The sequence below is a fragment of the Tachyglossus aculeatus genome, chromosome 3, assembly GCF_015852505.1.
Source record: "Tachyglossus aculeatus isolate mTacAcu1 chromosome 3, mTacAcu1.pri, whole genome shotgun sequence".
Classification (NCBI taxonomy): domain Eukaryota; kingdom Metazoa; phylum Chordata; class Mammalia; order Monotremata; family Tachyglossidae; genus Tachyglossus; species Tachyglossus aculeatus.
In genome coordinates, this window is record NC_052068.1 from 29,896,657 (window position 1) to 29,911,225 (window position 14,569).

Sequence of the window (14,569 nt, forward strand, 5' to 3'; positions counted from 1 at the left end):
CACTTAAGGGGTGCGAGGAAGGGGGCTGATTTTTGCACTCGATGTAAAGCACTTGAATTTGATAGTGCTGTGATCTAGTAATAGAGAGACCTCTCTGATTAAACCATGACTCAAGTGTTCCCTCATCACAAAGAAGCAGCATGGTTTAGTAGATAGGGCATGGGCCTGGAAATCAAAAAGACCTAGGTTGTAATACCGCCTCCTCCACTTTTCTGCTGTGTGAATTTAAGCAAGTAACTTAACTTCTCTGGGCCTCAGTTACCTCATCTGTAAAATGGAGATTAAGACTGTGAGCCCCATGGGGGACAGAGACTGTGTCCAACCAGATTAACGTGTGTCTATTCCAGCACTTGGAACAGTGTTCAGCTCATAGTAAGTACTTAAGTACCATAATTATTTTTATTATTATTATCATAGGAAACCTGGAGGAGATGCCACAGTATCTCAGACATTGTCATAATTACTATCATGAAGAAGAAAGGTGACAGATTGCACAACTATTGTGCATCTCCCCCTTTTAGACTGTGAGCCCACTGTTGGGTAGGGACTGTCTCTATGTGATGCCAATTTGTACTTCCCAAGCGCTTAGTACAGTGCTCTGCACATAGTAAGCGCTCAATAAATACGATTGATTGATTGATTGATTGATCTCGCTGCTTCCCATTGGTAGCTAGATGATGATGATGATGATATTTTAAGCTCTTACTATGTGCCAAGCGCTGCTCTAAGCCCTGGGGTGGATACAAGGAAAACAGCTTGTCCCACGTGGGGCTCACAGTCTCATTCCCCATTTTACAGATGAGGTAACTGAGGCACAGAGAAGTTAAGTGGCTTGCCCAAGGTCACACAGTAGATATGTGGTATAGCCGGGATTAGAACTCATGACATCTGACTCCCAAGCCTGTGCTCTTTCCACTAAGCCACACTTGCCCAAGTTCTTCTGAATTGGTTGGTGAAGGATATCTTCTCGCCTGTCCCACCATCGACCCCCGGCCCACGTCATCCCCCGGGCCTGGAATGCCCTCCCTCTGCCCCTCCGCTAAGCTAGCTCTCTTCCTCCCTTCAAGGCCCTGCTGAGAGCTCACCTCCTCCAGGAGGCCTTCCCAGACTGAGCCCCTTCCTTCCTCTCCCCCTCGTCCCCCTCTCCATCCCCCCATCTTACCTCCTTCCCTTCCCCACAGCACCTGTATATATGCATATATGGTTGTACATATTTATTACTCTATTTATTTATTTTACTTGTACATATCTATCCTATTTATTTTATTTTGTTGGTATGTTTGGTTTTGTTCTCTGTCTCCCCCTTTCAGACTGTGAGCCCACTGTTGGGTAGGGACTGTCTCTATGTGTTGCCAATTTGTACTTCCCAAGCGCTTAGTACAGTGCTCTGCACATAGTAAGCGCTCAATAAATACGATTGATGATGATGATGATATTATTATCCATGAGCTCGTAGAATCGTAATTTAATTTATTTGTATTGATGTCTCTGTCTCTCTCCCCAACTCTAGACTGTGAGCTCGTTGTGGGCAGGAAATGTCACTGTGTATTATAGTATTATACTTTTCCAAACCTTCACAAAATCACTAAAAATTCACCCTTTCTTTTCCATCCAAATGGGTACCACATTAATACAATACTCATGCTATCCAGCCTAGATTGTTGCATCAGCCTCCTCTCCCCACTCTAGTCCATACTTCACTCTGCTGCCTGGATCATCTTTCAACAGAAACATTCAGTACATGTTACGCCCCTCCTCAAAAATATCCAGTGGTTGCCCATCCACATCTATGTCAAAAAAAAAAAATCCTCACCCATTGGCTTTAAAGCACCCCATCACCTTGCCCCCTCCTACCTCACTTTGCTTCTCTCCTTCTACAACCCAGCCTGCATACCTCGCTCCTCTGGTGTTAACCTTTTTGCTGTGCCTTGATCTCTCCTGTCTCACCGCCGACACCTGGCCGCATCCTACCTGTGGCCTGGAACGCTCTCCCTCCTCAAATCTGCCAATTATTCTCCCCCAATTCCAAGTCTTACTGAAGCCACATCTCCTCCAAGAGGGCATCCTAAACTAAGCCCCACTTTTCCTCGTCTCTCACTCCCTTCTGCATTGCCCTGACTTGCTCCTTTTTCTTTTCCCTCTTCTCCCAGATCCTCAGCACTTATATCACTGTAATTTTATTTATTTGTACTGATGTCTGTCTCCCTCCCCCCGGCCTGCCACCACCAGACTGTGAGCTCACTGTGGGCAGGGATTTTCACTCTTCATTGTTGTAGTTTCCCAAGTGCTTACTACAGTGCTCTGCACACAGTAAGCACTTAATAAATGTGGCTGAATGAATGAATGAAGAGTTTTCTGCACACAGTAATGGTCAATAAATATGGTTAAATGAATTCATTCATTCAACCATATTTATTGAGCACTTACTGTGTGCAGAACTCTGTACTAAGCACTTGGAAAGTTCAAGTCGGAAACCTATAGAGACGGTCCCTACCCAACAATGAATACTGTGACCTCAGACGACAGCATGGTACAATGTAACATGGTAGATGGAGAATGGTCAGAAGTAGCACTAGAGTTGTAGACTTTATAATATTTCGACACCAACAAATCTCCTTGACATTAGAAACTGGGAACTGTTTTACAAAACCAGCTCTGTCCTCTGCATGAAGAAAGGTGAAGTCATGTATCTGCCTGCATCAGGGAAGTCCTGCAATAATCAGACAACACAGTACTAAATTTGGTCACAATTCTGCTACTTAGGCAGTATATTGTCTACTGAACCAACAGTAGACAAGGGCATAGGAAATTGAATCGACAAGAGCCACTGGAGGAACATATCAGACCACAGTCCTAATGGAAGGTTTGAAAAGCTGAATTGTTTCCCAAATATCTTTATGGTCCTGAGACTTGAACCTGCCACAAACATTGCCTCCAACTCCTTGATAAGGTCCATCAGAGGCACTTACTAAGCATCTAATGGTAAGATAGGATCATAAAACATGAACTCAGTCTGCTAGTTATTGTTGATTTCTCTTCACACACCCCATCCTAGGGCATATTCACAATTTATTAAAAAATGTGGATTTCAGATAAGCCCACTCAGTCTTCAAGTGCTGTTAATTGTAGGGGAGGGCAACAATGAAGCTATCTCTGCTACAAACACTCTAGTGTTTGGGCAGCTTGAATCAATCAATCATTGGTATTTATTGAACACTTATTATGTGCAGCACACTATATTAAGCACTTGTTAAGAACTGAAGATTGGGAGAAGAAATATTAGCTGCCCATCTGTCTCTTTAGCTACATCCACATGCATGGATTCAGTGGCATCATCTTCAAAACCTAAGCAACCTAGTCTCTTTCTCTTTATCTCCCTCCCCGCTTTCTCTCTCTCTCTCTCTCTCTCTCACTCTCTCAATATAGGAATGAATGGCTTGTCCACATTTATGGTGGCATCAGACCTGGTGAGTACTATAGAACGGGTTTTCCTTAATATGGGGTTTTGTGATCAGTCATATTTGTTGAGTGCTTACTATGTGTAGAGCACTGTACTAAGTGCTTGGGAGAGTACAATACAAGAGAATAGGCAGATACATTCTCTACCAATAACAAGCTAATTCCTGCATTATAAGAGAACTGGTTGAATTAGAGGACAAACTAGGGGATTTAGCATTCTCTAGGATTTGGTTGAAGATTATTTAAGATCAGGAAAAAGATCTCAGTTAAATTAATGTTTGCATCTGCCTTTCTTAAGGCTTAAATTTGTATAATAAACATAATATGCCATCATTTTGTTCTAGCAATGTTCAATCATTTTTGAACTTTCAGAACCCAACATTCAATAAATGGTATTTTTGAGTGCATACTGTGTGCAGGTCACTGTACTAAAACACCTGGGAAAGTACAAGGCAATAGAGTTGGTAGATGCAATGTGGGTCATCAAGGAGCTTACAGTCTTGCCTGTTTATTTTCACTTCAGCCTTTCCTGCTTTAGTTACCTGCTGTAACTAAAATAGAGGCAAGGTCAAGGAATAGGGCATTTGTGGTGGAATGGCCCCATTTCTCTCTTTCTATTTCCCTAATTATATATTTTGTCAGAGTAGCTGAGTATTTTGATTATACTGCCCATTACATGGACAAGAAACATTCATTCATTCATTCAAGCATATTTATTGAGCACTTACTGTGTGCAGAGCACTGTATTAAGTGCTTGGAAAGTACAATTCGGCAACAAATCCCTATCCAACAATGAGCTCACAGTCTAGAAGGGTGGAGACAGACCAACAGCATCAATATAAAAAGAATTATAGATACATGCACATTAATAAAATAAATAGAAAAATAAATATGTATATATATACACAAGTGCTGGAGTAGAGCAGAAGGAGGGAGTCAGAGCGATGGGGAGGGGAGGAGGAGCAGAGGCAAAGGGGGGCTCAGCCTGAGAAGGCCTTCTGGAGAAGGTGAGCTTTGAGCTTCTATATTCCAATAATAGATAACTGTGAATATTTTTTAAATAAGCAAAACACTGATGGTAGCATCTATCAAGTGCTTACTGAATGTAATGCACTGTACCGAGAACTTGGGTAGTACAGCAGAAGTGCACAACATGTTCTTTGTCCATGCAGAACTAATCAGTGGTATTTATTGAGCAATTAACGTGTGCAGAGAACTGTACTAAGCACTTGGGAGAGTACAATAAAACTCAATGGGCACTTTAATAGGGAGGATAGACTTCTAAACTGTGAGCCTGTTGTTGGGTAGGGACCGTCTCTATATGTTGCCAACTTATACTTCCCAAGCGCTTAGTACAGTGCTCTGCACACAGTAAAGCACTCAATATGATTGAATGAATAGGAATATTTACAATCAGTAGACTCAGAATAAATAGACTACAAGTGAAGCAGATGGGCATAAGTACATGACTTCATAAGTGCAAGATGGATTGGAGTAGTTTTAAACTACTTGGATTTACCTCCTATTGGCTTTCAAACTGTTATCCCTTTTCTTCAGCTTATTGACTTAAGCTTCATTGAATTCACATGTAGTGTTTAACAAATGGTGTCCATATGAGTTTGAAATGTGATTTATTTCTGGGAGGAAATGGTACCATTTTGAGTGATATAATGCCTTTCAGCTGTTGGATATCATTCTCCGAGCTGGGTGGTAACTTTAACATCCAGTTCAGCATGATTAGTCTTGCTACCACCGGGAGAGGTTCATTTACAATTTCAATTCTTTTCTAATCCAGTCTAACAATCTCGTGACTGTGTCTTAAAACGTGAGGCAAGAATGTGCTTAAAGTCCTGGAAACCAAATCCAATACTTCACTCCAAAGCTTAGTTTATGGCCATCACCTGACCAGGTAGTAAATCACCTACATTCCCTGGGCTAAAAATTGGAAGATGCAATTTTTCAGGAACTAATTTGGAGTTACTAGTTGTTCCATGATTGGTTATTGAAAGCTCCATATCTTCATTGATTGCTGAACTCATATCAGCCAACCAGTAATTATATAAACATTCCTTTTTATATTACTGAACTGCTAGGAATAAGGTATCAAAGGAAAAACTTGGGATAAAATCTGCAAAAGGTGAAGCAGGCTTAGGAAACTGATTTTTTTTTAATGACTGATAAATACATTATTGTCTATCCTATTTGTTGATTATTTTTAAACAGCTTCTACTGCCTGCTACCACCCATAGGATGCAGGTGTCCTCCCTTGCCGATATGTGTGGGACCAATCAAATTTTTCTAGAAGACTTTAGGAACTTGTTGTAGGCCCATCTGATGATGGAGGAGAGGCTCTGAAAGAGAGAGGTAGAGGGCAGAGAGTGGTGAAGAAAGAGTTCCAAGATTTAACTTTCCAGAACAGAGCTTTCAGGGGCTGAATCAGTGGAGAGCAAATGAAGGCTGTAGGTGCAAAGATATTTGTGGACTGGTCCAGGAATTTGAATAATTATGAGAAAATAGAGATGGGCTAATAGCTGGAAGGAGGCATGAGATTGAAAGAGGGTTTTTATGGGGTCTAATCCTTTCTCAGCATCCAGTACCTAAAATCCCCTTTCAGTGTCGCACCTGGAGAGTTTCCAGTACTCTACCAGTCTCGACTAAGGGAGAGAGAGTCAAAAAGAGGCATACTTATTCCATTCCTAGCTTGGGCAGTGGCTAGCAAGTGGAAGACAATCTGCTACAAGTCGAAACACACCTGTGCTGGGCAGCAGCAGCATGGGAGAGAGTCGAGGGTGGAGAGTCAAGAGTCTACTGTGCAAAAGGAGGCAGTGGTAAAGCATGTCCGATTTTTACCAAAAAAACTCTATGGATGCCCTACCAGAATGATTGCAGGTGGAGGGCAGGGCGTTCTGGGAGAGATAATAATAATAATGGCATTTATTAAGCGCTTACTATGTGCAAAGCACTGTTCTAAGCGCTGTGTTCACGATGTCACTATAGATCAGAAACAACTTGATGGCATAAGACAAAGTAAGTACCTAAAATGCCTCAATCTTCATCTTCAGGAAGAATGTCTTTATTTCTAACCTACGTCTCTCCTATTTTCTATGGCACTTGCTAAGTTCTTACTGTGTGTCAGGCACTGTATTAAGTGTGGGGTGGATATAAGCTAATCAGGTCGAACACAGTCCATGTCCCACATGGGGCTCTGTTTTAACCCTCATTTTACATATGAAGTACCTGAGGCAAAGAGAAGTGAAGTGACTTGCCCAAGGTCACGTAGCAGACAAGTGGTGGAGCTGGGATTAGAACTCAGGTCCTTCTGTGTCCCAGGCCTGTACTCTCCACTAGACCATGCTGCTTCTCTGCAGCTATTTTATGTCTTTCTTCATATTATGTTTGTGAAAAAGACCTTAATGGGAGACAGTGGAGCCTATTGAGAAAGTCACAGGGTTGGGAGTCAGAAAACCACGGATTGAGTCTTGGCTCTGTGATTTGTCTGCTTTGTGACTTGGGCAAGTCTCTTAAGCTCTCTGTGCTTCAGTATCTTCATCTACAAAATGAGAATAAAATACCTGTTCCTCTCTCTGAGGTCCCTATGAGATAGAGACAGTGTCTAATCTGATTATCCAAACATATCTTTACAAACTCATTGTGGGCCGGTACTTTGTCCATGTATTGTTTTATCATACTCTCCCAAGAGCTTAATACAGTGCTCTGAACACAGAAAACACTCAATAAATACGATTGAATGAATGAATGAATTTCCATAATTTATTTATATTAATGTCTGTTCCCCTCTAGAATGTAAGCTTGTCATGAGCAGGGAATGTGTCTACCAACTCTGTTACATTGTACTCTCCCAAGCCGTTAGTACAGTGCTCTGCACAGAGCTAGGGCTCAATAAATACAATTGATTATCTTGTATCTATCCCAGTGCTTAACATGGGGTTTGGCAAATAGTACGCAGTTAATACCGTTATTATTGTCCTCCACATTATTCTTTCTCTGTACATTCATGGAGGGTATATAACTGTAATTCATTTATTTATATTAATGTCAGCCTCCTCCTCTAGACTGTAGCTCACTTTGGGCAGAGCATGTATTTGTTTATTGCTATATTGTACTCTCCCAGTCATGTAATACAGGGCTTTGAACACAGTAAGTACTCAATAAATACAATTGAATAAATGAATGAAGGGTTAAAGTGGAAGCAGGGGAAATGAGGTGACCCAATCAGTGTGATTCTCACTTTTGGAACTGGTGCTGAAATCCAGGAGTTTCCCTTCCTATCAAACATATCATCTCCCTCTGTCCCACATATTCCAACTCTGCTCCTGTCAAAAGAGCTTCAGAACCAAAGAAGATTCATTCATTCATTCATTCAATCAATCATATTTATTGAGTGTTTACTGTGTGCAGAGCACTGTACTAAGCACTTGGGAAAACAAAAAAAAACCCACGAAAACATAAGGTTTCATGTTTAGACATTCACCAACCTCCTATTACAGCCCTGAAGAGGAGAGTTTAACATGATGAAGTAATGGCAGCTTTTTCAAGTGGAAACTTAGAAAAATTAGTTTGAAAATTAAGTTGAAATTCCTCCATAAGATAAGAAGATCTCTGAGGGCAGGGATCATGACTACTAAATCTATTTTACTCTTCCAAACAGTGCAGATTGAAACTTGCTAGATTTTCTTTGACTGCCACTATTGTTCAATCAAAAGTCTTTACACATACTGAACCCTAAAGCAGTACTAGCACTTATATCCAGAAATTCCTCTGTGAATTTACATGGTTTAATGTTCTTCTGAATTATTTATTGAATGCTGATAGCATTCTACACTGAATACCAGGCATAGAGTTCTTGCTTTGAAGCTTACAATACTCACTGCCAGTCTTTATGGAAAGGATGCTTTCTTGAGTGATTTTTTTTCTCATAGTAAGTGCTTATTACAGCCTGATACATAGTAAGCGCTTAGCAGATGTGCATAAAACTATAATTCCATTTGTTCTGATGATTTCGACACCTGTCCACATGTTTTGTTGTCTGTCTCCCCCTTCTAGACTGTGAGCCTGTTGTTGGGTAGGGACCATCTCTATACGTTGCCGACTTGTACTTCCCAAGCACTTAGTACAGTGCTCAGCACAAAAGCACCAATAAATATGACTGAATGAATGAAATGAACTGGAAAATTAACCTTAAATATCCCCATTCAAACAAGCTTAGCTACAGTCCACTTAAATTTATTAAAGGAAAATTCATAAGAATTGAAACAGAGCAAGGTATAATAATAATAATGGTGGAATTTGTTAAGCGCTTACTGTGTGCAAAGCACTGTTCTAAGCACTGGGGGGATACAAGGTGATTAGGTTGTCCCAGGAGGGGCTCACAGTCTTAATCCCCATTTTACAAATGAGGGAACTGAGGCACAGAGAAGTTAAGTGACTTGCCCAAAGTCACACAGCAGACAAGTGGCAGAGCCAGGATTAGAACCCATGACCTCTGGCTCCCAAGCCCAGGGTCTTTCCACTGAGCCACGCTTCTTGATGGAGCATGGGTTTGGGAGTCCAAAGGTCATGGGTTCTAATCCCTATCCACTACTTTGCTGTGTGACCTCAGGCAAGTTTCTTCACTTTTCTGGGCCTCTGTTATCTCATCGGTAAAATGGGGATGAAGAATGTGAGCCCCATGTAGGACAGGGACTCTGTCCCTTTCCAATTTGCTTGTATCCACCCTGAACTTAGTGCAGTGCCTGGCACGTAGGGAGCTCTTTACAAATATCGTAATTATTATTAGAACTACTGAATCAGGATTAATAGATGATGAAAGTGAAGTGTAGGATTGAGGTTAAGAATATAGGAAAATAGTTTCTGGGAAGAATTTACAGAAGACAGGACAGGATTCCATACGGCTAACATACTGGAAACTTTGGTGGGTTTATTCAGGAGCAAGAGAAAGAGAACGGAGGAGAAATAAGCAAGCCTGATGGATGAAGAAGACCATTCATTCATATTTATTGAGCACTTACTGTGTGCCTAGTACAGTTCTAAGCACTTGGGAGAATGTAGTGAAACAATCAACAGACACATTCCATGCCCACAACAGCTGTCTAGAGGAGGTATATAGAAATCAGGAGGCTTATAAAGACACCTTAACTTTTTTATCTCTAGAGTTAGGAACTGGTCCTCCTATATGTAGTTATGGAATAAGTGATGATGTGGCTTGTTGAAGAGTTGGGATCATTTCTGGGCAGAGAAAACTGGTGAGATTAGTTATTTGTTCCTCATAAATTCACAAGAAAGCTTAATTATGTTTACCTCAGGAACAAACAGATTCCTGGTACCCCATTGGGATTGAATCCAGAGTGGCTTAGTGCAAAGAGCATGTGCTTGGCAGTCAGAGGTCAAGGATTCTAATCCCGGCTCTGTCCCTTGTCAGCTGTGTGACTTTGGGCATGTCACTTAACTTCTCTGTGCCTCAGTTACCTTATCTGTAAAATGGGGATTAAGATTGTGAGCCCTACCTGGGACAAACTCATAACCTTGTATCTTCCCCAGCACTTAGAACAGGGCTTGACACATAGTAAGCACTTAACACGAACCATTATTATTATTATTCATTCAATCATATTTATTGAGCACTTACTGTATGCAGAGCACTGTACTAAAGCACTTGGGAAGTACTAGTTGTCAACATATAGATACTACAGATCCCACCTTGTTACTAATCAGAAGAGCTGCATGCATGTCATCCATCTCATATTTGCAAGACTGTATTAGTTGTCATTTCTTGTCCTCTGTGAGTGAAATACAGCCCTCATTTTAGGAGTGAAGGTTATGCTTGCTGAAGGGTTATCTGAAAGAAGGTCTCCATTAGACTGGATGAGGACTCTTTCTTGAATTCTAGTGCTGTTGAAACAGTAGTTTAGAACCAAATTTGAAGGAAAAGACTGGATTTTCTATGTGCTCCTTTTGATTAGAATTAATGTTGCTTATTAAATCCAATTTGTCCTTGATTTTCTGATTGATATTTAGTGTTAGTAAAAGTGATTTTACACCTTTTTTCTATAAGAGCAATGCCTGTTTTCACTGAGCTTAGTATATTCTTGACCAGGCTCATAATCATTCCACTGTGAGATGGGACAGAAATATCTTTCAGTGAGGCAGTTATATTTCAGTTTGGGGGCCCAAACCCTATCACCAGAAACAGTTTCATTCAAGTTAGATGCAAAAAATTACAATTGTTTCCAGTATTAGAGTTTGAAATTATTTTTCAAGGACATGGTAGCATGGGGTAAATTTGAGGTGCTCTATCTAGAAGACTCCCATTGGTGCTAAGTTGAAAACTAGGGACTGGTTTACCAAAACAGGTGCAGAAGTCTGAGGAAAGACCTGAAACGTGCAGATAAAGGGCAGGTCTTGCACAGCCCTGGAAGTCCTGATGGAAGCTTACAACCAGCCAAGCAGAACTCTAGAGGCCAAATGAACTGTCACGATAACCCCTTGATCAGCTTTCTCCAGTTGTTTCATTGACACATATGGAGATAATAATAATAATAATGGCATTTGTTAAGTGCTTACTATGTGCAAAGCACTGTTCTAAGCACTGGGGAGGATACAAGGTGATCAGGTTGTTCCACGTGGGGCTCACAGTCTTAATCCACATTTTACAGATGAGGTAACTGAAGGCATGGAGAAGTTAGGTGACTTGCCCAAAGTCACACAGCTGAGAAGCAGTGGAGCTGGGATTTGAACCCATGACCACCTTTTGATTTCCAGGCCCGTATGCTATATACTACACCATTCCTCAAGTCTACTCCCTGGTATGCTATACACTACACCATTCCTCAAGTCTACTCCCGGGCCAACTCCAAAGGAAGAGCATGGGTGGCCTCTATCTCCTGCCCCTGCCACAGGGGTTGGCACTGCAGGAAGGGACCTGGGGAATAATAATAATAATACTAATGATAATGGTATTTGTTAAGCACTTACTCTGTGTCATTCATTCATTCAATCATATTTATTGAGAGCTTACTGTGTGCACAGCAATGTACTAAGCGCTTGGGAAGTACAAGTTGGCAACATATAGAGACAGTCCCTACCCAACAGTGGGCTCACAGTCTAGAAGGGGGAGACAGAGAACAAAACAAAACATGTAGACAGGTGTCAAAATCATCAGAACAAATTGAATTATAGCTATATTCATTCATTCAATTGTATTTATTAAGCACTTACTGTGTGCAGAGTACTGTACTAAGCACTTGGGAAGTACAAGTTGGCAACATACAGAGACAGTCCCTACCCAACAGCGGGCTCACAGTCTTGAAGGGGGAGACAGACAACAAAACAAAACATATTAACAAACTAAAATAAATATAATGGTAAATATGTACAAGTAAAATAGAGTAATAAATCTGTACAAACATGTATACAGGTGCTGTGGGGAGGGGAAGGATGTAGGGTGGGGGTGATGGGGAGGGGAGAAGAAGGAGGGGGCTCAGTCTGGGAAGGCCTCCTGGAGGAGGTGAGCTCTCAGTAGGGCTCTGAAGGGAGGAAGAGAGCTAGCTTGGCGGATGTGTGGAGGAAGAACATTTCAGGCCAGGGGGAGGACGTGGGCTGGGTGTCGATGGCGGGACAGGCGAGAACGAGGCACAGTGAGGAGGTTAGTGGCAGAGGAGCGGAGGGTGCGGGCTGGGCTGGAGAAGGAAAAAAGGGAAGTGACGTAGGAGGGGGCAAGGTGATGGACAGCCTCGAAGCCCAGGGTGAGGAGTTTTTTGCCTGATTCGTAGGTTGATTGGTAGTCACTGGAGATTTTTGAGGAGGGGAGTAACATGCCCAGAGTGTTTCTGCACAAAGATGATCCACTCAAAGATGATCTACACAAAGATGATAACATGCAAATCATTAACAAAATACATAGACTAGTAAATATGTACAAGTAAAACAGAGTAATAAATCTGTACATATATATATATATATAAGTGCTGTGGGGAGGAGAAGGAGGTGGGGGGTATGGGGAGGAGGAGAGGAAAAAGGGGGCTCAGTCTGGGAAGGCCTCCTGGAAGAGATGAGCTCTCAGTAGGGCTTTGAAGGGAGGAAGAGAGCTAGCTTGGCAGATGTGTGGAGGGAGGGCATTCCAGGCCAGGGGAAGGACGTGGGCCGGGGGTCAGCGGTGGGGCAGGAGAGAACAAGGCACAGTGAGGAAAAGGTCATCAGGATGGACACAGTCCCTGTCCCACATGGGGCTCACAGTCTTAATCCCCATTTTACAGATGAGGTAAGTGAGGTACTGAGAAGTGAAATTACTTGTCCAAGGTCACACAGAATAGAAAGGAGAGAAGACTCCGTGTAGGGGGTCCCAGAATGCTGCAAACTGAGTTGAAATGGAGATTGTTAAATGGGAAAAAGACAAGTACGGTGGGAGCCAACTGGTTTCCAGAAGACTTTGAAGGTTCCCCAGTGATGATTTCATCATCTTATAGTCAGGTGTGTGTGGAAGCTGGGTGTCAGACTTCAGATCCACTCCCCGCCCCTACGAGGCACATGCATCACCAGCAGAGGAATTCATGCACATGCCTCTGGCAGAAGAAAGTGTGTATGCATACCCAGCAGAGAAAACTGTACATGCCTACCCAGCAGGGCAACTATGCACATGTACAGCAGAGGAAATTGTACATGTATACCCAGCAGAGGACATTCCATGTTTATCTCCGGAAGAGGAAACTGCATAAATTCCCGGAAGAGTTAGTCAGTCAATCCTATTTATTGAGCACTTAATCAATCAATCATATTTATTGAGCACTTACTGTGTGCAGAGCACTGTATTAGGTGCTTGGTAGTATATATGTATATACGTTTGTACATATTTATTACTCTATTTTACTTGTACATATCTATTCTATTTATTTTATTTTGTTAGTATGTTTGGTTTTGTTCTCTGTCTCCCCCTTTTAGACTGTGAGCCCACTGTTGGGTAGGGACTGTCTCTATATGTTGCCAACTTGTACTTCCCAAGCGCTTAGTATAGTGCTCTGCACACAGTAAGCACTCAATAAATATGATTGATTGATTGATTGACATATGCCCTGCCCACAGTGAGCTTACAGGTTAGAGGGGAGACAATCATTAATATAAATAAATTACAAATATGTAGATAAGTGCTGTGGGGTTGGGAGGGAGGATGAATAAAGGGAGCCAGCCAGGGAGATGCAGAAGGGAGTGGGGAAGAGGAAAGGAGGGCTTAGGGAAGGCCTCCAAGGGGAAACCTTGTATGCGTTCCCAGCAGAAGGATTGTGTGTGCATCTCCAGTAGAGGAAAACTGGCACTAGGGACTCAGTGCCCTCTTCCCCTTTGAAGGGACCCGGGGCAGTGGTCTTGTAGCCGGGTGCCGGGCGCCCACTTCACTATCTACCCCCACAACCCCCAGGCATCTCCAGCAGAAAAACCTGCATGGCAGGGATTCCATCCGCCCCCCCCGTTCCTGCCACTAAGATCACCTCCCGAGGAAGGGGCCCGGAAGAGAGATGAAAGTCATAACCAAAGGGGGAGTGGCTGCCTATCAATTCCTAAATTGAAGCAGCATGGCTCAGTGGAAAGAGCACGGGCTTTGGAGTCTGAGGTCATGGGTTCAATTCCCAGCTCCGCCAATAGCCAGCTGTGTGACTTTGGGCAAGTCACTTCTCTCTGCCTCAGTTACCTCATCTGTAAAATGGGGCTGAAGACTGTGAGCCCCCCGTGGGACATCCTGATCACCTTTTAACCTCCCCAGTGCTTAGAACAGTGCTTTGCACATAGTAAGTGCTTAATAAATGCCATTATTATTATTATTAAATAATTAAAAATGGGAGAAGAGCATAACTTAAGTATTCTTAAGTGATCTTCCCAGCCTGTCCTTCCTCCACCTATTCCACCTTCAATTCACTGCAGAGGGAGGACCTCCAGGGTCATGGAAAGTCCCACCATCCCTTCTCTGGCACCACCCCCTTGTCTCAAGATCAGGTGACCTCAAAATTTCAACTGGAGAAGCAGCTTGGCCTAGTGGAAAGAACACAGGCCTGAGAGTCAGGGGAGTGAGTTCTAATTCTGACTTTGCCATGTGTCTGCTGTGTGA

General features: G+C 42.5%; 1 non-coding gene across 1 annotated transcript; it reads left to right on the forward strand.

Moving 5' to 3' along the window:
- Positions 1-6,063: 6,063 nt before the first annotated feature.
- On the forward strand, positions 6,064-6,201 carry LOC119925923. Its single transcript, XR_005449850.1, has one exon. It is a non-coding gene; the product is annotated as a small nucleolar RNA SNORA7 (small nucleolar RNA).
- Positions 6,202-14,569: the final 8,368 nt, after the last annotated feature.